This window comes from Nomascus leucogenys, chromosome 21, assembly GCF_006542625.1.
Source record: "Nomascus leucogenys isolate Asia chromosome 21, Asia_NLE_v1, whole genome shotgun sequence".
NCBI lineage: Eukaryota > Metazoa > Chordata > Mammalia > Primates > Hylobatidae > Nomascus > Nomascus leucogenys.
In genome coordinates, this window is record NC_044401.1 from 21,596,119 (window position 1) to 21,615,867 (window position 19,749).

General features: G+C 39.9%; 1 protein-coding gene across 2 annotated transcripts in view; it reads right to left on the reverse strand.

Moving 5' to 3' along the window:
- COL8A1 (collagen type VIII alpha 1 chain) overlaps positions 1–12,829 on the reverse strand; it is a 150,333-nt gene extending 137,504 nt beyond the window's left edge. Inside the window, exon 1 of one of the 2 annotated variants that reach the window (XM_003261723.4) lies at positions 12,759–12,829. The gene's annotated coding sequence lies outside the window, so the exon portion shown is untranslated. The remainder of the gene's footprint in view (positions 1–12,758) is intronic. The other variant, XM_012501096.2, reaches the window with a different exon arrangement.
- Between the last annotated feature and the right edge of the window lie 6,920 nt (positions 12,830–19,749).

Consider the following 19,749-nt stretch of genomic DNA (forward strand, 5'->3'; position numbering starts at 1 on the left):
AGATACAAAAATGCTCTGGGAAAATCTATGATAAAGAACTACTTTTCTTTAAAACGTGGTGAGGTTTCAGGAGGAAAGAAAAGCAAAAATCTGTGAGCTGAACTTGTTTCCAATACCCAAGGATAGTCTGTCTCTGTAGAAATGGTCATATTGAAGACTGAAGCAATTGTATGTCTCAGCAGGTATTTAAACCATGCTTTTTCCCCAAAGGGAAAAGAAATGAGATGGTAATGAACAATGGAACTTTTTCATTCCTCATCTCATTTTGTTTATATAGTGATAAAGAATCCAGGCAGTGATAGGGTGTCATTCTGAGGGATTTTAAGCCACTAAAATAAAGGAAAAAAAGGAGGCAAACACCATTTGTACAATATTATTAAAATTACAGATATAGGGAAGAAGACTTCTTTAAAATAACATAACAGTTGGGAAAAGACCCTGTAGTCAGGCAATGCACTGAACATGATATTTAATGAACACTACTGCAGTCATAGCATTCACTGGGGATAGAAAAAAGCATATGTTATTCAATTGTTTCAGTAGTTTATATGCTCACCAAGGGACCTAAACCATAGCACATAAAAAGTTAAATAGTTTCTTGTTCAATACAGTATCCATTAGCCACATGTGGTTATTTAATTTTAAATTTAAAGAGATTAAAATAAAATGTAAAAAATCCAGTATCTAATTTGTGCTAGCCACATTTAAAGTGCTTAGTAGTCCTAGCACTTTGGGAGGCCAAGGTGGGGAGAGCACCTGAGCTCAGGAGTTTGAGACTATCTTGGGCAACATGGTGAAACCCTGTCTCTATTAAAATACAAAAATTAGCTGGGTGTGGTGGCGTGCACCTGTAGTCCCAGCTACTCGGGAGGCTGAGGCAGGAGAATAACTTGAACCCGGGAGATGGAGGTCACAGTGAGCCAAGATCATGCCATTGCACTCCAGCTTGGGCTACAGAGTGAGACTGTGTCTCAAAAAATAAATAAATAAAAATAAAGTGCTTAGTAGCCATACGTGGCTAGTGGCTATCATATTGGAGAGCTCAGCTGTAGAAGGTAGAATGATTCCATCATTGCAGAAAGTTCTATTAGACAGCCCTGACTTATTCAATACAGTGTATAGGTGACATATTACTGACATTTAGAGTAACTGCTTGTTAGTTGAGAATAGGGAAAGATCAGTGCTTGTTATAATATTGATGAAGGCTTTAATAGGATTTTGAAATTATGGTTATTCTGACAGGTTGAAAGGAGAATGGGGGACATTTTCTGTAGACAAAGGAAAAAGGAATGTTTGGGGGAGTAGTAGCCCATCAGTTTTAATTCCTGTTTATAGACTTGAGGGAGGTGAAGATGAAAAGAAGCTTTGGAGTGAGATGGGTTGTGAGACTCGACTGTTAAGCTAAAGTGTTTGTTCTACATTTTATAATGCCATTAAATCCTTTTGAGCAGGGTACTAACAATCCTGGGGCAATGGTCACATGGAAAATAATTTTTCTTTGTGTAACCTGGTATATGGAGCACCAATATTAATATTAGAATACCATTAGGCATTCATCTTATGCCCCATGGTTAGCTGCAGAGTTGAGTCAAAGCTTAGTAACACTGTGTATGTGTGTGTGTGTGTGTGAGAGAGAGAGACAGAGTGAGCAAGAGAGAGCACATATTTATGCTATGGGATGGGGAGGAAAGGGAGATGTGGAATGTGGAAGCTCAGTTCTTGGTTCTCTCAGAAAACCACACGGAAGACTGGGGTAGTGTTGGTCATTTCATGAAGTCCTAAAGAAATCAGGATATTCTAAATTTTATTCAGAATGTTTATTATTTCTAAGATGTATTGATGAAATAAGGAATATTTCAGAATGGAAAGGAGTTTCTACCGTATCTGGATATACCCTAATTACATCAAGGCTTCAAGAATGAACTTAGGCCAAATTGTCCCTTTTTAGAACAATTTATGGGGACAGAGAGTAGCACAATTAAAATCTTCTTTATTCACCATCACCTCATTTTATTCCCCCACCCCTATTTTTCTCTTTTCACATTTTTAAGCCCTTATTATGTGCCAAGCATTGAGGGTGCAGAGGTAAATAAGGCACAAATCTTTCTGCAAGGAGCTCACGGTCTTTATGGAGATGGATACACAAATTAAACCCATGCCATTATAGAATGGAGACAACTGTGGCAGGGCTTGAACAGAGTTCTAGGGAGTCTGGAGGAGATCCATGAGGCAGCTTGGGTCAGGCTGATTTCAGGCATGTTCTCACAGAGGGGAAGATACTTAATCTGAATCTTGGAAGAGGAGTATAAATTAATCTAGTAGATTAAGTGAGAAATACTACAAGCAGAGAGGGAAGATCAAGAACAAAATCCAAAAAGCATAGGAGAATGTGAGCATGGGGAAAAAGCTAGGCTTTATTTCCTTTTTTGTCTTTGGCACAGGATAAAGGAAGGGCTTGAGGTATATTTATTTCTATATATACTCTCACTGCAGGCTAAGCAGCAGGTGTAGGCAACATAGACATTTTCCTAGGTGACTGTCATGGCTTGGGGGAAACATTTAAGTCATCTTTACTGTCATCATCTGGCTATGGTTTATGGTAAAAGCCATGCCAAAGAGAATAATCTGGGGAGCTAGATACAAGTTCATTTAATGTGCGGAAGTGCCTTTGCTCTAGTGTTTCTCAGAGAATCACGGAAATTTCTATTGCCTTAAGAATGACATGCCAGACTGTCACTCTTTTTACCGGATTGGTGCCAAGCAACTTGTTTTCACTTGGGGAGAGTTTATGGACTAACTTTTAGCCCTTAAAAATTACCCTAGGGAGAAATGATGTTTTTTGTTTTGTTTTGTTTTTTGTTTGTTTGTTTTTTGCTTTTCTAATTGCTCAGTCCTTACTTTTTTGGCTCTGAAATGACAGCATGCTTTTAGATAAAAAAAAAAAAAACAAAAAAGAAAAAGAAATTAAAATCACTGTATTAAACAAGAAACAGAGCCAGTAAGCAGTGTCTAGGAACAGAGCCACTAGAATTCTCTCACTTTCTTTATGAGTCAGAGGCGTTGTCATAGGAAGTTTATTTTTATTTTTTTCCTTTATGATAGGACAAGACATCATGAGAGGCAGCACAGCCAGGCAGGAAGACCATGGGCTTTGGAGTGTGACCTGGATAGAAGCACCTTCTCTGCCTCTTCCTAGCTGTGCGGCCCTAGGCAAGTTGCTTAATGAGTGGAGGCTTAGTTTTTCTCATTGTTAAATTGGGAATAATAATACCCTTCTTGTAGGGTTGACATGGGGAATATAGATAACGGGACTAGCACAATATCTGGTCCTGTTAGATAACAAACAGCTTTTATTATTATAACCATTAATGATGTGTTTGAATTTCTCCCTTCTCCTTTAGATGACTATGAGCTACTTATTTTCTTAAAGGAGAGGGTGCTCAACTGTGACACTTATGGGATACTGACCTCCAGGCACTAACTTTGTGAAGTGGAAAGATAATTCCCAGAGTAATGTCCTAAGAGAAATAGTAAATTGTATGGAGTGGGAGGTCTGAGTGTCACAGATAAACGAAATAATTCCTCATTCAGTAAATTACACCAGAATATCAGTGTGTTCCTCCTACAGAAATTAGCTCCCTATTGATGGTGAGAAAGCAAATGCTCAAAGAAAATATTTGGCCAACGATCTTGGTTAGTTAATGATAGTAAAGATAAAGCAGGGAATTAACAGCTCCAGAGACTGATGAGCTAGTTCAAAGAATTATCTAGGCTCCTTGTTTATTGAACTTAATGCTCATTGTTGGCCGCTTCTCTCTGTACAGTATCCAGAGAGTGGGATGGAAAGGAAGAGACAACTTCAATTTGTCCAGTGTTCTAAAGATTTTTTTGGGTAGAAGTGGAGGTTGAAGATACGAGAGAGAGAGAGAGAGAGAGAGAAAGAGAGAGAGAGAGACTTGAATAATAATCCTGGCATTCTTGCTATTATCGTAATAAAGAATTGAGCCATAGAACCAAGGCATGTTATCTGCTTCTTTTGTTCCTTTTTCACCTGGGTTTTAGAAATCTCTCTACATATCTTATAGTGCCATTCAGTATGTATTACTTAACAACTAGCAAGACTGAAAATACCATGTTCTGACTGATGTTGAAATAATGCTGCAGGAAGTGATTCTTAAACTATTCTTAAGCTGTTCCATAGAATATCAGTCCCAGGAGATGCGCTCAGGCAGGGTAGATCTGTCATCAAATATTTAAGGAACACTCGATTGTAACATCTTTGAAGGATGAAAATATATATAGCATATAAAAATTTCTGTGAAGTCATGCAGTGAATAAAAATGTTTAATATTGTTTCATTGAGTGTTTCTAAAACTTATTTGACCACAGAACTTTTTTCTGTATAAACATTGATGAATCCCAGGTAGTGGTGTTTGGAAAGACACTTTGGAAAATGTTGAAGCAAGAGATACAGAGATTTTATACAAAAGTCATTATTAAACAGTTATCTTTCTCCAGTTAAAATAGAGTTTTTAGATCAGAAACCCTGTATTGTATGTGAGAAATTCCCCTTTGGCTGGTCTCAAAATACAGATTGGTAAGAATATAAGCCTTTTAAGACTCTTTAAGCCATTTTCTAATTATTATTTGTTTTTTTACTTTCCACTTACCCTTGATCTTGTTTGGCCTTTTGAGATATGTGGGATTGACCTCTGTATTCTGAGAAACAAAAATGCTCTTTCTATATCTTGGAAGGTTATGTGGCTATTTGACATTTTATCCCATTTTGACTGATTTTGTATAAATACTTTGAGCCCTTCCTAGGTACTGTAAGTATAATCCATTTACCATACTAAATTAGTAACCATAAAATGCATGCTTAATTAGTATCTTTCTGAAAAATACTTGACAGGACCTCACATGTCTCTAAGTGGTAAAGAAGGTAGTTATTTAAAACTTGTTCTGCTTAAGATAAATAAATTAAGGCACAGAGATGATCAGTGACATGCGTCTTGCCCCAGAGAGAGTCAAGGTGTTTTTGAAATTAAAACACTGAAGATTTTCTGGTGATTCACAAGTCACATGCACACCAACTCCATAGCTTCATCTCTATGGACGCAAAAAATGATCTTAGAGGATTGCTGTTTTGCTGTGAATGTCATAATTTTTACTAAGCAAGCAGCTCTCCTCTGGTGTGCCAAGGATTTTTTTATGGTCCTAATTGATCTCTATCCCCCAAAGGGTTCTGAATTATGCAAGTGTCTCAAGTCTTAACAAGCCATCCCCACACAGCTGTGCAATGGAAATGTTCAACAGAAAGGTATTCACTTCAGTCTAGGCAAGACCCTGGCTGCTCCCTGGAGAGACCCAGATTTAGGGGAGCAGGTTCTGGACCCTCTGAGCTGGAGAAGCCTGTTTGGCCCATTCTGTCTTTTTTTCTCCCAGCTCCCTTCCCCTTACTCTGCTGACAGGGAGGGTCTAGTCACCGCAGGCTTCGTCAGAAGTCTTTGCGCTTGTCTCTCACTGACCCCCAGCTGCCAGGCTTTGTTTATTACTGAATTGAGCATTTAGATTCAGTCTTGGCTGGTGGTAGCCTTGGAAAGAACATTTTCTAAGATTGTTTTAGTTTTCTTTCAAATAAACTTCCACAAGCCCGGACATTTCAGGCATTGCTAATGCCAGAAATGTGGGTGATTTATTCTTAGAGGCTTAAATTAGGATTTTTTTAAAAAAAGAAAACTAACAATGTGATGTACTACTATGGTATACATTTTAGCCATTGGTTTTAAGGGACAGTTTGCTCTGCCTTCGATCTGAAAAATTTAAATCTAAAGGCCCCTTCTGGGACCAGATCAGTTTCTATTGAGACACCCAGCCCCTGGCTCCCTCTACTGGTGAACAACCTCCCTCTCCATTTGGGCAGCAGGGGATTGTAATTAACTGGGGGTTGGAAAGGGACTAGGCATGTCCTTAAACTAGAACTGTGGATCCAGCATATTTTTTTGCCACAGATCCCCTTTCTTTCCTCATTCTTCCAACCTCAACAATCTTGGCTACCTAACTTACAAATTCGTGGCTCCCCCTAGTGCCTCCCTTCATGTACTTTTTGGCTTTAATCTTATGTCTGCCATTTAACAAGAAGCCGCTTGTTTGGATTGATAGCATTGATGAACACCATGACTCCTGGACTTTAAGACTGGGCAATCGCTAAGTAGATCTTTAAAGAAATACAATAATGTACAATCATCACTGAATTTATGAATGAAGTTTAGGCTTATCGTCAGAGTGTAGACAGCATGCTAGTTGGAGGAGAATCTAAATGGGATGATGGCTTGAAAATGCGTCCCACCTGCCCCATCACAGTGCTCTTCAGTCAGCTGTTAATATTTGAAATCCTCCTACTGAACTGAAGGCAGCTGCAACTTAACCCCTCTGCTGCCATAAACTAGCCATAATTGCCTTAGAACACAAAGCCTCAATTATGGAGGCCATTGGCCCAGACTTCCAAAAAGCAGCTGTTTTATCTAGCTAGCAGAAGGGACTAGAGAAGCTCCCCAATAGGCTAGATACATGTTATTTCCTAGAGAAGTTGACAGCTGACACCCACACCCAGGCCTATTTAGTTAGAGTTGGAAAAGTAGCACATGAAGTGATTAACTGTCTTCAGTCTCAGCACATCAAATGATCCAATGCCTGAATGTCCTGTGATGTAAACACATCAACTGGAAGCTTAAGAGAGACAGTCTTCAAGAAAGACTTACTTAAAAGAGTGTTTTCACAATGATGCTTAGCCACAGACTGTGTTAAATTTAACATATAATAAATCAATTTTAGAAACACACTTACTATTTCGGAGATATGGAAACAATTGTCAGGCATGCTTCAGAGGAAAGTGAAGAAGCATCTGGGCTAACATCTGTCTGCTTATTCAGGGTAAATTGTTTACAGAAACAATACAAGAATATTCTTTCCTGCCTTCATCACTTTCTATGATGGACTAACTTTATGTCTTACCAATAATTGTGTTGTTATTTTAGCAGAGAACATTTCAATGACTTGACATCCATGGAGTTATTATCCTGGGTCAGAGTCAAGTCTAAAAGGAGGTGAAATGAAGTTCTTTTCCCACTTGAGGTCCAGTCAAGTGATAAGAAGAGTTTTAATAGATATAGTACTTATAAAGCTTTCACACCTCTGTGATCCAGTCTTCAATTAGTGTTGTATTTAAAGAACCCTGACTCAAACAGAAAGTCATCTCTCAAGCACTTGAGAGGGTCTAGTTTTAGAGAATCCTATTAAAATCTCTTGTAGCATTTCAAAACTCTCGGAGATTCTCCCTCCTCTGTTTCAGAGGGATAAACTCTCTTGGCTTCACTGTCTTGTCTCTATACTCTTGGTCCCTTGATCACCTCTCTCCTCTGTTACAACAAATCTTATACCTACACATTCTGACCGATGTGTCCCTTAATGTTTTTCCTGATTATCCATTATGGATATTTTGCTCTTTCTCTCATTAGAGGCTGAGGAAGGTACAAAATGGTTAAATTGGCAACACTGTCTGTTGGGTGGAAGAAGAGGAGAGTTACGCTGGAAATCTCACATTCTAATACATTTGTTCTCTCAAGTGAATATTGGAACTAGATCTTAGGCCTCCTGTAAAAAATAATACAGTTTCTAGAACTCAAGTAAATATGGGAAGAACTAGTGAGAATATTCCAGACAGGAGAATGGCTTAGCCATTGCTAAGGCTAAAATGAACTCTCCTACATTTCCCAAAGCAAGGGAGAATCTTAAACTCAATACATTTGAGACCTGAGTCACTATATGTCCGTATAGACTCTATTTTCTACAAAGTAAAATTTACTTTGTAAATCCCTTACTTTGTAGAAAGTAGTTTTATAGACTATATTTTCTACAAGTAAGAAAGGAGTTTAGGAAAATGGATATTTTATACTTCGCTTTTTTCCCCATTCATTCACCCACTCAACACAGATTTACTGAGCAGCTACTATGTAACATATCCTGGGCTGGTTAAAAACATACCATCCCTGTGACGGTGATGACCATTGACTTCACTCTTCACAAGAATTTATGTCAACGTGTCCTAGACATTTAGTAGTAGAGGTATAGCTGTAGTCCAAACCTCTACCAAGCTATGGTTTCTGAGAGCCCTGTATGTTAAGTGCCTACGGAATGCTCAGCATAGTCAAAGACACCTTAGATTATACCAGGAGCCACATTGTAGTTATTCAAGATTAAGCACTGGTTGGAGACTCTGGCTGTATGAACTCCAGTCTTGGGTGTGCTGTACTCATCTGGGTGGCCTTGGGAAAGACATTAACCTTTCTGATCTTTTGCACCTGTAAAATTAACTTTTAGTTACAATTAGCTCCAAGGTCTTTTCCAGCATTTATCTTTTGTGATTCTCTAAAGTTTTTTTAATTTCCAAGAAGTTATAATAGGTACTGGATAAGTAAAACGGCTTTGAAACCTCATCTCGGATACTCTGTTGGAGGCAAGTAGCAATTTTAAATTACTTTCTTCTAGGTATGTGAATTAAAGTTTAGAAAAATGTGAAACTTTTACATTTGATTGGGTGAAAATTTATATCCTATTTAAGAGAAGTGTGAGGAAATTTTTGGTAATGAGAGAAGCCACAAGTATGAGTGGTTCTTTGGAAACTTGTTCTATGAGAATTAAAAAGAGATTTTTTCCAGTGAAAGAACAAAGGAGATGTCACAGAGGGACTATGACTGCATCTGCACATCATGAAAAGTTTGCTGAAGGAGAGAAGGGTCAGTTTTTGTTGTCCAGGAGGGACAACAGAAGTGAGCTCCAAATAAATAGAGGACACCGAAGGTGAATTGTCAGGTGTGTGTTCATATTTTACATAGTCAGCTAAAGTTGTTGCTTTTGCTCTTATCCTACATTGAGAAGTTAGAATTCATTATTTTTATTTTAATTGATTACTCTATGATCAGTTTTGGTGAACACTTTTTGTTTTATTGACTTCAGTTTGAACTGATGCAATTTCAATGGCTTCATGGATTTGAGTACACAAGGCTCCAGGCTTACAGACATTCTAACCTTGTGTAACTCCCATTAATCCCATTCCTGCAATCTGCTTGAGGAAAAACTATGGAGAACCTTCTTCCTCAAACAACAAACACAGTTACTAAAGTGATAGAGGGATCTCTGATTAGCAGCTTTTCTCTGTTGGTGTTGAAATGTGGTTAATGCTCATACTTCTCACTCCTTATCTCTCTAGAAAGGGGAAGTTCAGTAGAGCTATAATTTAGTACTGTGGGGTGTAACCTGCTGTTAATGTCTGCCAGGTCACTGGAAGATCTTCTTCATTATACTCTTAGCATTTTGTGACAACTTTTGAACATGTTCTTTAAAAAAATGTGTATTCCTAGATGCTTTAGGGATTAAGAGATCCTTTTCACACAATGCTAAAAAGAAAGATTCTCTAAATTCCAAAGGGCATTCGTTCTCCCCTTAATTCTCCTCTCCTCTCCTTTTGGTTTTCTTTTCACTCAATAGTTAGACCAGTACCCCTTTCACAAGAATACACTCAAGTTTCAAGATCTGTACCTTCTTTAACTTATGTACATATATGTTTATAGGGGTCTGGTTGAAGAGAAGGAGGTCAAGGCAGAAACACCTAGCTCCCAGAGGGTTACTTGGAGGACCAGAGTTTTTAGGAAATACGGTGTGTCTCAATCTGTCTGCAAGTTTCCATACCAAAGTGGGTAACCATGGATAAGGAGTAAATTGCTGTTTCTAACTTTTAACTTGCAAATAAGCACTCAACATTACACTTTTCAGGAGACTTAGGGTTGGTTTTGTTGACATGACCCATCCATTAGTTAAAAACATGTTTTAAGGAGTTTTTTTTTTTTTTTTTTTTTTAACTCATAGTATAGCTTTTAGAATTATGACTAGCAAATTACTGTGGGTTTTTAAATATGGGGCAAACCTGAAATCATTTTCATCATTAGAACCAAGCTGTTCTTTTCTGTTAAAGAAGGAGGGCTAAGGAGAAGGGCGCAGTAGAGATGGATCTTATACTCTCATTGATTAAAAAACAACAAACAAATAAAAAGACAAGAGCAGACATGGATTTTTGCTCTTCCCCATCCCCTCATGTTCACATAAACGAAGGTTGGGAGAAGTTGCGTTTCGTAACAGAGCTCCTAATCTTGCTTTTCTCCTAGGGCACTTCTGTGATTCCTCCAGCTTCTCTTTCAAGTCACTTTTCACCCGAATCTTCTTCTCTTTGATTTTTATTTCATAAATAGGAATAAAGTGGCATATGTTTTCTGATCATGAAAAGGATATCATTTTATAATTTTGACAATAGTAGAACATCTAAAATGCACATTTCTGTAGGATCAGCAAGCCCTCAAAGTCAGTAGAGCGCCCTTCTTGTGTCTCTAGTGAAAGGGGCAGCTTCTCATCTTGTCTTTTCTGAGAAACATTAAGAAGTCCTCCCAAGCCTGCCGCAATGGCACTGGTTGGGTATAGTCATGGACTTGATCAAGAGGCAGCTATATAATGGCAAAAAGAGGGGACTAACGTGAAGTATCCACATCTCATGCAGAAGGGGAGATTTGGGGGCGACTACATGAAACTTCAGCACTGATTTTTCTAAAAGATTAAGAAGAGCAGTGTCATCTTGCTTGGTATGTACCCTATGGAGAAAGGATAGCTTTGCCCCTGGGAAAGTTAGGTCATGAGCAATCTAAGATGATCTCACTCAGTTATTTAGGGGCTTGAACTTGATGGGACATAGGGAAGGCAGTTACTGTTTAACGGTCCATAGCTGGTCCGGTGGATTAATTGCCAGAGAAAGCAGAAGCAAACCCTTGGAGAGTACTTTTATCCCCAAACTTAGGAATAACTGGAAGCTCATTTAAACTGGGAGCATTTCACCCTCCACCCCAAGAAAAGATAACTTCCCTCAAGGGGATCTGGTGAATGAAGCAGCGTATTTTCATCCTTGTGATAACGGGTGTGAGTCAGGCACTACCATAAAAGAAGAATTAACTTGAATGTGCCACATACTTGGTCTGGCCTTGTCCCATACCTGTACTCTTGTCACGGTTGATTACCTATGTACATCAGATATAAAGCAAGCAGTCTGCATTGTGGCATGAGATAAAAGGTACGTTAATATGCTCAGGTCACATACTATCTTGGCCAATAGTAATTTTATATCATTTGCTTAAAGGAAACTGCACTTCTTGCAATATCTTTTTCCAATGAAGAAAAATTTAACATGACTGAAACTTTACATATAACTCTTGCATTTGAGTAACAGCATTGAATCTTCTCCATCTCAAACAGAACTTTTAAATATTTTTATTACTTTTGATATGCAAAACTAAGGAGAAATGGTTTGGAAGACCTAAGTTAAATTTCTAATGAGTCTTGTTTCTTTAATGGGGAGAATTTTATACAGCTTTGATGAGTTTTTTCTTTCCACATGAGATAATATAAACAAAAAAAAATAAAAAAGTGAAACATTTCTCTTCTTACTTTAAGAACCTTAAGGGCTAAAGGAGTGGTTTGGTTTCCTGACTGGCACTTTTGGTTTGCCTTCTCTAAGTGAGCTTGAGCAATTCCTCAGAGGAAACATTTGAAGAGGGTTTTTCTCCCACTTGAGAGAGTTTCATCCCACACAACCCACAGAATTTGATGGCAAACTTCATGGACCAAGTGTCTGGTTTTACAGAAGTGGCTGTGGAGTATGTTTTTCCTTTCACAGGTGCACATTTTTTCTACCTTAGGAATAAGAAGAGATCATTTTATTTTAAAGAGGATAGCTTAAACACTGAATATCTCTGATAATTGGATGCCAATCAGGTAGGTTGTAATTTACTAAATGAGGGGGAAAAAAGGTGGAAAGAAGGATTAAAACTTCCAAAGCCTTTCTCGCTGATCTTTCTTTACAACCATCTGGTGTGTACAGAAGTATTGTATAATCTGGCCTGTATTATTCTCTTACTGTGAAACATATTGAAACGCTTTATGTTTAGGTGAGTGTACAGAAATTCATGAAGTTCTTTTATACACTTTCTTAGTTCCATCACAATTCTCATTTTAGGATGTCATGAAAAGATAGCCTGGTGAGAGAGCACATTCTACCCTGGCTTGTAAATTTGGATTTGTTCCTTCCTATCTACCAGCCACCTGATTACTTACTGTCCCCATGCAAAGGGCACCCGTTCACATCATTTTTTTTCCAATCGCTAAAACCTGGAAAGATATTTTTTTAAAGGACTCACAGAAGCTGTCTTGGGGGTTTGGAAAACATCACAAAATTGTTAGCAGACCTTTTGACTGTGCTATTTTTAGAAAGTTAACTGTGTTCTTTTAAAGTACATTTTTGACGATGGGACAACGTTTTCCTTGCCCCCACTGATGTGTGAAATATGTACAGTGAAAAACGTCAGTACAACACCCCAAACAGATACATTTTAACCTCAGCAACAGTCAGCAACAGGAGAAAAAGTGATTTAAAAAGAGAAAGGTTTCGCAATATTTATGCTGCTGTTTCTTCCCTGAAGGAGCTTTTATTTTACCATTCAAACAGAAGTTTGTTTTCAAACCAGTTGCTAGTTAAAGGAGCAGCGGATCGCGCATCCCTAAGAATCAGCTCTAACCAAACAGCAAACGCGTTGGCCAGAGGGTGACTTATTCCCCCACAGCAACCCCTGGTAGGTGAGCTGCCTGCAGAAGTGCTATCTTACCTTGAGCACGTAAGATCAGGGAGAGAGGCTCGCGGGCTCCCACGGAGAGGATCGGGGAAGGGCTGTGATCCGCTGCTGGTAACATGCACTTGGCTTTTATGGGCAGGTGGGAGGAGCTGCTCCTCATAGTAGGTGGGCAGGGAAGGAGCGGCGGGCGGGCAGCCTCTGGAGGAGCTGGACACTCTTCTCTGGGGAGGGCGGGCAGAGACGGGAGCCCGCAAGGCGGAGGAGAGACGACGGGGCGGGGGGAGGGGAGGCGCGGTCACGACGGAGGAAGGAGTGGAAAAGGGAGAGAGAGGGAGAAGGGAAAAAAGAGAGGGAACGAGAAATAGAGAAAGGGATCTAGACCACAGATGGGGAAAGGTGGGGGAGAAAATGAATAGCAGAGGGAGAGAAAGAGAGAGAGAGAGAGAGTCTGGGAGGAAAGGGGAATTGGAGTATTTTCCGTTTTTGCATGACATTTTTTGGCAGGGGAGTTGTGGGTGATTGTGACTTTCGAAGGTGTTTTCTGTGAATTTGGGAATTTGAAAAGCTACATAGCGGTCCGGGAGAACTGAAGGGTTTCTAAGCAAGGCAAGGGAGGGGAAGCTGGGCGTCTGGGCAGCAGAGCCAAAGTGCAGGGTGGACCCGGACCTGGAGCTGGAGGCATTGACATAGCCTGGAGCCAGGCAGCCCCCAGCCCTCAGCCCCGTCCCACCGCCCGCTGGTGAAAACCGCCCCATCCCTCTCCCTCCAGGCAAGACTTATTAGACAAGAAAGTTCCTGCCCTCCCTGTCCTCTGAGCATCCAGAGGCCCCTTTTGAGACTTCGGCATCGTTAAAGTAAATCCAGCAACGGGGAGGATCCGCGTGGACTTGCTTGTGGAGAGAGGAACCTCAGAACCAGCCTGGGTCTTCCAGCATCTGCTTATGTAACATAGGATTTCAGAGCTCTCTGCCCTCTGGTTATTTTCGGTATTTAAAACTCTCTCATTCCTAACAATCGGAAAACGTCTTGGTGCCACAGTTCTTTCTCAGTGTGTCTTAAACATTAAGAGAGGATTCAACCAACAAGTGGCTAAAGGATCAGTCTGAAATTACTAAGAAATGCATTCAGAGAAAGAAAAACAAGCTCCTTTCGCTGCTGAGTGGTGACTCACTTCCTAGCCCAAGCCTGATTTTTGCCACCAAAGGAATTAAAGCATTTTAAAAGAGAACCTGAGACTTGGGGTGGGAGATACAGTACCGGGAGGGGGAAAAGGCGGGAATGGGACGGGGGAGGGATGGGTAGGCTACAAATAATAAAGGAACGAACTTGTACTGAATATGTGTATATGTACTTGATTCAGTGTTCACAGCAGCCTTATGAGGTAGCTATGATTCTTATTGTGCAGATTTTTATTTTTTTAAATTTAAAGAAAGGCATCTCTAAGAGTTTAAATAACTAGTTCAAGCTAGCGAGAGGGGGAGGCACAGCTAGCGAGCTTGCAAACCTTAGGCACTCTTCAGTACACCAGGCTGCCATATAGAACACCCAGGTTGGTCTCAGGTTAGATCCTGATGTCATTGGCTGGTAGCAGGCTCCAAGAGAAGGAAACATGATGGTGAAGAGCAGAATTACTCAAACTTAGCACTACTGAAACTTTCGGGAGGATATTTCTCTGTTGTAGGGATCTTTCCTGTGCATTGTAGAATGTTAAGCGGTATCCGTGGCCTCTACCCACCAGATGCCAGTAGCGGTACCCACTCCGCACTCTCCACCCAGCTGTGAAAATAAAAAATGTCTCTAGATTTAGCCAAATGTCGCTGAGGGGCAAAATCCCCTCCTCTTCTTAAGAACTATTGGTCTAAAAAGGGTCCACAACTATAAAAAAGCATTTTAAAAGAATCTATTAAGAAAATACCCAATAGTGCCATTTGGATAATAATACTTACGTCCATATGTGCCGAGTTTACACTGCACTTAGTTTTTTACATACGTATTTCCATCTGTTAGCTTCAAGAGCTCAAAGCCTCAATTGCTTCCTTTGTAACGAAGCTCATTCTCAATTGGTTACATCTGGGAGTCAACGAAATAAACTCCCATGTGCCTGGGATACGAAGCAAGAACAATAATATATGAAATAAAAAATTTAAAATTTTTATCGTAAACACAAATTTGACATTAGAGTTTTCAAATTTACTCACAATGTTTTGCATTATTGATTATTTGCCTTAATTTTTTATCTCTATGTTCCCTATTCAAATTATATTCAATAATTTTTTGGCTGCACAGAATTATAACTAGTGGCTTACTAGCTAGCAAAAAATAAGTGCTCAATAAATATGTATAGTCTCGCTAATTGAATAAACAGCAATATTGAGTACTGACAATAAAGAATGGTCAGCATTTGTTAGTTTAATGAATGCTTAGAAAGCTAAAACTTTCACATCAACTTTCTGCCCATTTGCTATTTGGTTTTACTCTCTTCTTACCCTCCATAACTCAGTTTTCCTCTTCCCAAATAGTATGTCTTTTGAGGATGTGGCCAAATCTACTGAGTGAAGTCTGTCAAATGAATAACACTTGTTACTCGACCTAGAAATAGGACTGCATTATCTATTCTTGGACATAACGCTGAAATCAGATGTGATTTTATAAGCACAATACCACTTTTGGAACTTTTTAATTTAGCAAAGAATTGTGTTCTGTGGAAACAAAATGGAACTTTTAGAGGAGAATCTGGGTGATAAAGTATGTTAGTAAATACCCTTATCAGATTACAACAAATCATCTTTTCAATCCTAAGTTAATGCCTCTCAAACATTCCAGTTCCATCATATACATGTGAAAAACAAAAACAAAAACAAAACCAGAAAGGCAAGAAAAGCACATTCGAAGAAAAGACAACTGATGGCTGTAGGCTGAATTTCTCTTCTTATTTTTAATTCTTTCTTCCTTTCAAACCTGAATATCCAGCCAACATAACAAAAGCACTGCTTTCGTTTTGTTTGGATGGCACTAATAATTAGTTCATTTCTCCCATTCACACTTGCCTGAATCTGATTCAGTAGCAGATCTGGACAACAAGTCAGGAACCCAGGAATGTGATCTCTTTGCTGACTCTTAGAGTGCCCTTCCTAGAATCTCTCTGAAGGTGACTGAGGTTTGAAATGACCTAGTTTGGTCTTCTGTGGAAGGAAAGGAATCCAATGACAACATACTAGATGCTCTGAAGTTTCCATTGTGTGGCTATAACAGCTACAGATCATTACCTTACTTTTGAGAGCTTTGCAAATGTAATCGTTTTTTTTTTTGGAGTTTATTTAGAATTAATCAGTTAACAAATATTTATTAAGAATGAATATCAGACAATGTGAGGTATTCAAAGCAGAGGAAAATATGACATCTGTTCTCACAGAGGAAGAAAAGCGTGAAATCCTGATAGTTGAATTTTAGTAAAGAGACTTCAGGGAGGAGGTGGCATTTGAGCTGAGCCATGGAAAGTAGCATTTGAATAGACAAGTGATGGACAGTAGTACGTTTCAGGCAAGGGAGGGTATGTGTGCAACCAGGGAAATCACAGGAGTATTCAGAAGGTGGTGAATTGGCCAGCATGACTGAATAGAAAGGTCCGTGTAGTAGAACAATGAGGCTGAGAAATGGAGAGGACGGATGAGGAGGGAAGAGGTCACCTCAGTAGTCTGAACTATAAACTATATTCTGTAGGCAATGCAGAATCAATGAAGACTTTTGAGCAATAGAATGGCATGGTGAAAGTGGCATATTTTCAAGATTTCATTTTTCTTTGAATATAGGGTCTTTATTGTAGCTTTGCAGATAAATGCTTGCCTGTACATCTCAGACTGTTAGCATACTTAGAAATAGAGAAAACAGAGTGTCTGCATCCTGCAGACTTGGAGGCCTGAGCAAGGTGGCAGAAACAGTAGTGGTTCTAGCCCAGTTTTCCCTGGAGTGCCCTGTATGGTTGTAGGAAGGGGGTAGGAAGGCAGGACCCTCTCACGGTGTGGCCAGGATGACATATGGGATTCACATAAAGAGTGATGTCTTCTCTGTGTGTCCGAGGAGCCCAGTCTCTTTCTCATCTGCTGTAGCTTTACATTATCCCTAAATAATATACCTGATCCATGAGATCCTTGAGTTTTCAAGGATTTCTGGATTGGAAAACAATGTGATCTGGCTTTAAAAATTGCACATTCACATCTATGTTCTCAAATAGTTAATTTTTAACTATTTGTTTTTGCTGCCCATGCCAGATTTCAAACTCTGATTCTTCCTTTCACTCCTTAGAGCTTTAAAATGCAATAAATGTGGCTTTGGCCTAAGCAAAAGTCACAGACAGGTGTGCTCACTTGAAGTAAATCTGACAATTTGAAATACGGTGTACAGAAATTTGCTCTCCATCTATCAAATGACTCATCAGTCAGTCAGTCTTAGCCCATGCTAAGCATGACCAAATATGATTGTAGTCCGTAAGGCACTTAAAATTGCCAACTCTCCTAGCGTGTTTAAAATGGGGTTTTATTTACAAAAATGGAAAACGCTTTACAGCACAGAAGAAAGGCACACCTCTTACGCATTCCAAAGGACCGTTGGATTTTGTGAGTCACTGTTTTCCTGTTGGCCCATAGGGTAGAGCTGACTGTTGCGGGTGACCCCACAGATGACTGCCTCACAGCTCCTGCTGGCTTTGTAAAGAGCAGTGCATGGAGAGTCAGGAAATCTGGAGTTTAGTCCCAGCTCTGCCACTGACTACCCAGGTGAAAACTTGGGGCAGGTGTTTTATCCTTTTTGGCCTCAGTGTTTGCATTTGTAAATGTGTCTGCATTTGTAAAATAAGGGGGCTTAACCAGACCCTCTCTAAAGTTCTTTCCACCTTCCAGATGCCTGCTGTGTGCCAGTTGGTGGGCACTCCACTCACTCAACATCCCCATGAAGTCAACTCAACATACAATGATACATGTGCTCAATTTAGGTATGTGTATTAGGGTTCTCCAGAGGAACAGAACCAGTAGGAGATACACGCACGCACACACACACACACACACACACACACACACACATAACACACACACACACCAGTAGGATATATATGAGTTTATCAGGGATAATTGAATCACATGATTACAAGGCAAAGTCCCCTGCAAGCTGGGGAAAGAGAGAAGCGGGTAATGGCTCAGTCAAAGTCTGAAAGCCTCAAAACCAGGGAAGCTGACAGTGCAGCCCTCACTCAGTCTGAGGCCGAAGGCCCGAGAGCCCCTAGGGGGCTGCTGGTGCAAGTCCCAAGGTCCAAAGGCTGAAGAACCTGGAGTTTGATGTCCAAGGACAGAAGGAGGAGAAGCTGAGTTTCCAGCACCACACAGGAAGAGAGAAAGAGAAATGTGACTTAAAAAGCAAGCTACTTATCCCCATTCTTCCACCTGCTTTGTTCTAGCTGCCCTGGCAGCTGATTGGATGGTGCCCACCTGCACTGAGGGTGGGTCTTCCTCTCCTAGTCCACTGATTCAAATGTCCATCTCCTCTGGCAACACCCTCACAGACCCACCCAGAAACAATGCTTCATCAGCCATCTAAGCACCCCTCAATCCAGTCAAGTTGATGCCTAGTATTAACCATCACAGCATGGAAGAGCTCCTAATTCATTACTCCAGTGTTTGCTACAAGGAGAGTACCCCTTAATATTAAACCTTATTTGTATCCTAGGTACAGAATCCAAAAGGTGGGGCTTACCATTGTTCCTTAAGTAGATCTTGACTGCAACCATTACCTCTCTAAGTTTCAGGGCTTGGTGGGCATCTCCCAGACCCAGCCATCAGCCTTTTAACTCTTTTCTTCTGAAGCAAGTAGTATTGTCCTTTTGATTGATGGAAATGTAACCACACCGCACAGATCTCTGGTTTCTGAAAAATTTCCCTATTGTGCCAGATTTACTTGATGCCTGAATACATTAGCTTGATTTCCTAAGAAACTCTCTACTCTTACTGTAAACAGTTCCTTCTCCCCAGTGCTGTACCCTTTATTTAATTAGGAAAAATTTGGTCACCCTTTTTGCTATAGACTAAATTACTGTAGCTCTTTCTAGTCTTCCAAACTATTAGACTTTTATTTTGGTCTCTGAACCCTTTTCCCAGCTTTCACTCTCCCTATTACCAATGCCAACTAAAGTCACCTCAATCTTTTTTTATTCCTTAAGAAATTTAATTGTTGAGATTCTCTCATGGGGGCAGGGCAATGGAGGGAGAGCAATGTAGCCCAGGTATTTTTTTCCCACTCAAGGAGAGAAAACTAAAAAGCCTTCCAGGGCAGTAGAAATAGAATTCACTCCCGCTGTGTGCTATCTTGGACCCTAGCTACCATATGGCAATTGTCTTTATCCTAGACTTCCCTGATGAATAATTATCTCTGCTTTATCTTCTATCTTCTGTTCCTTCTACTTATGGTTTAGTCTCTTATGTTCTTATTATTTACCTCATGTTTGATTTTAGTAAATCCAGTACTTTCTGCTCGGAGTTATCATATCTTATACAGCCTGAGATTTTTCATGATTTGAAAACTCTGATTTGAAAGGCAAAAATGAAGATCTGAGATGAGAGATCTAACAGGTGTGCTGGCCTGGGGCTGGCATGTCCGATTCCCAGATCACTTCCCATGTTGCCTCGAAAGTAATCACCGTAAACCCCAGCAAAAATTATGTGATTCCCTTGTTCAGACATTGTTGATGGCATCACAACATTTACAAAAGACCCTAAATTTGTGTTTGACATTCAAAGCCCCTTTCCAAGGTTCAGGCCCAGTCTTTATTTCCAGTCTGATTTACATACTTTATGCTTCAGCCAGGGGAAACAATCTGCTTTTCCAAATGTTTGTTTGTTAACTTCTCAGCTCCTGCATGGTGGCTAATGGAGCTCCTGCTGCTGGGTCCACCTACGGACACATGCTCAAATCCTTTATTAATTCCATGCCACCTTCAGGAAATGCTTTCTGGTTAGTTTTCTGAACTGCCCAGGAAAAT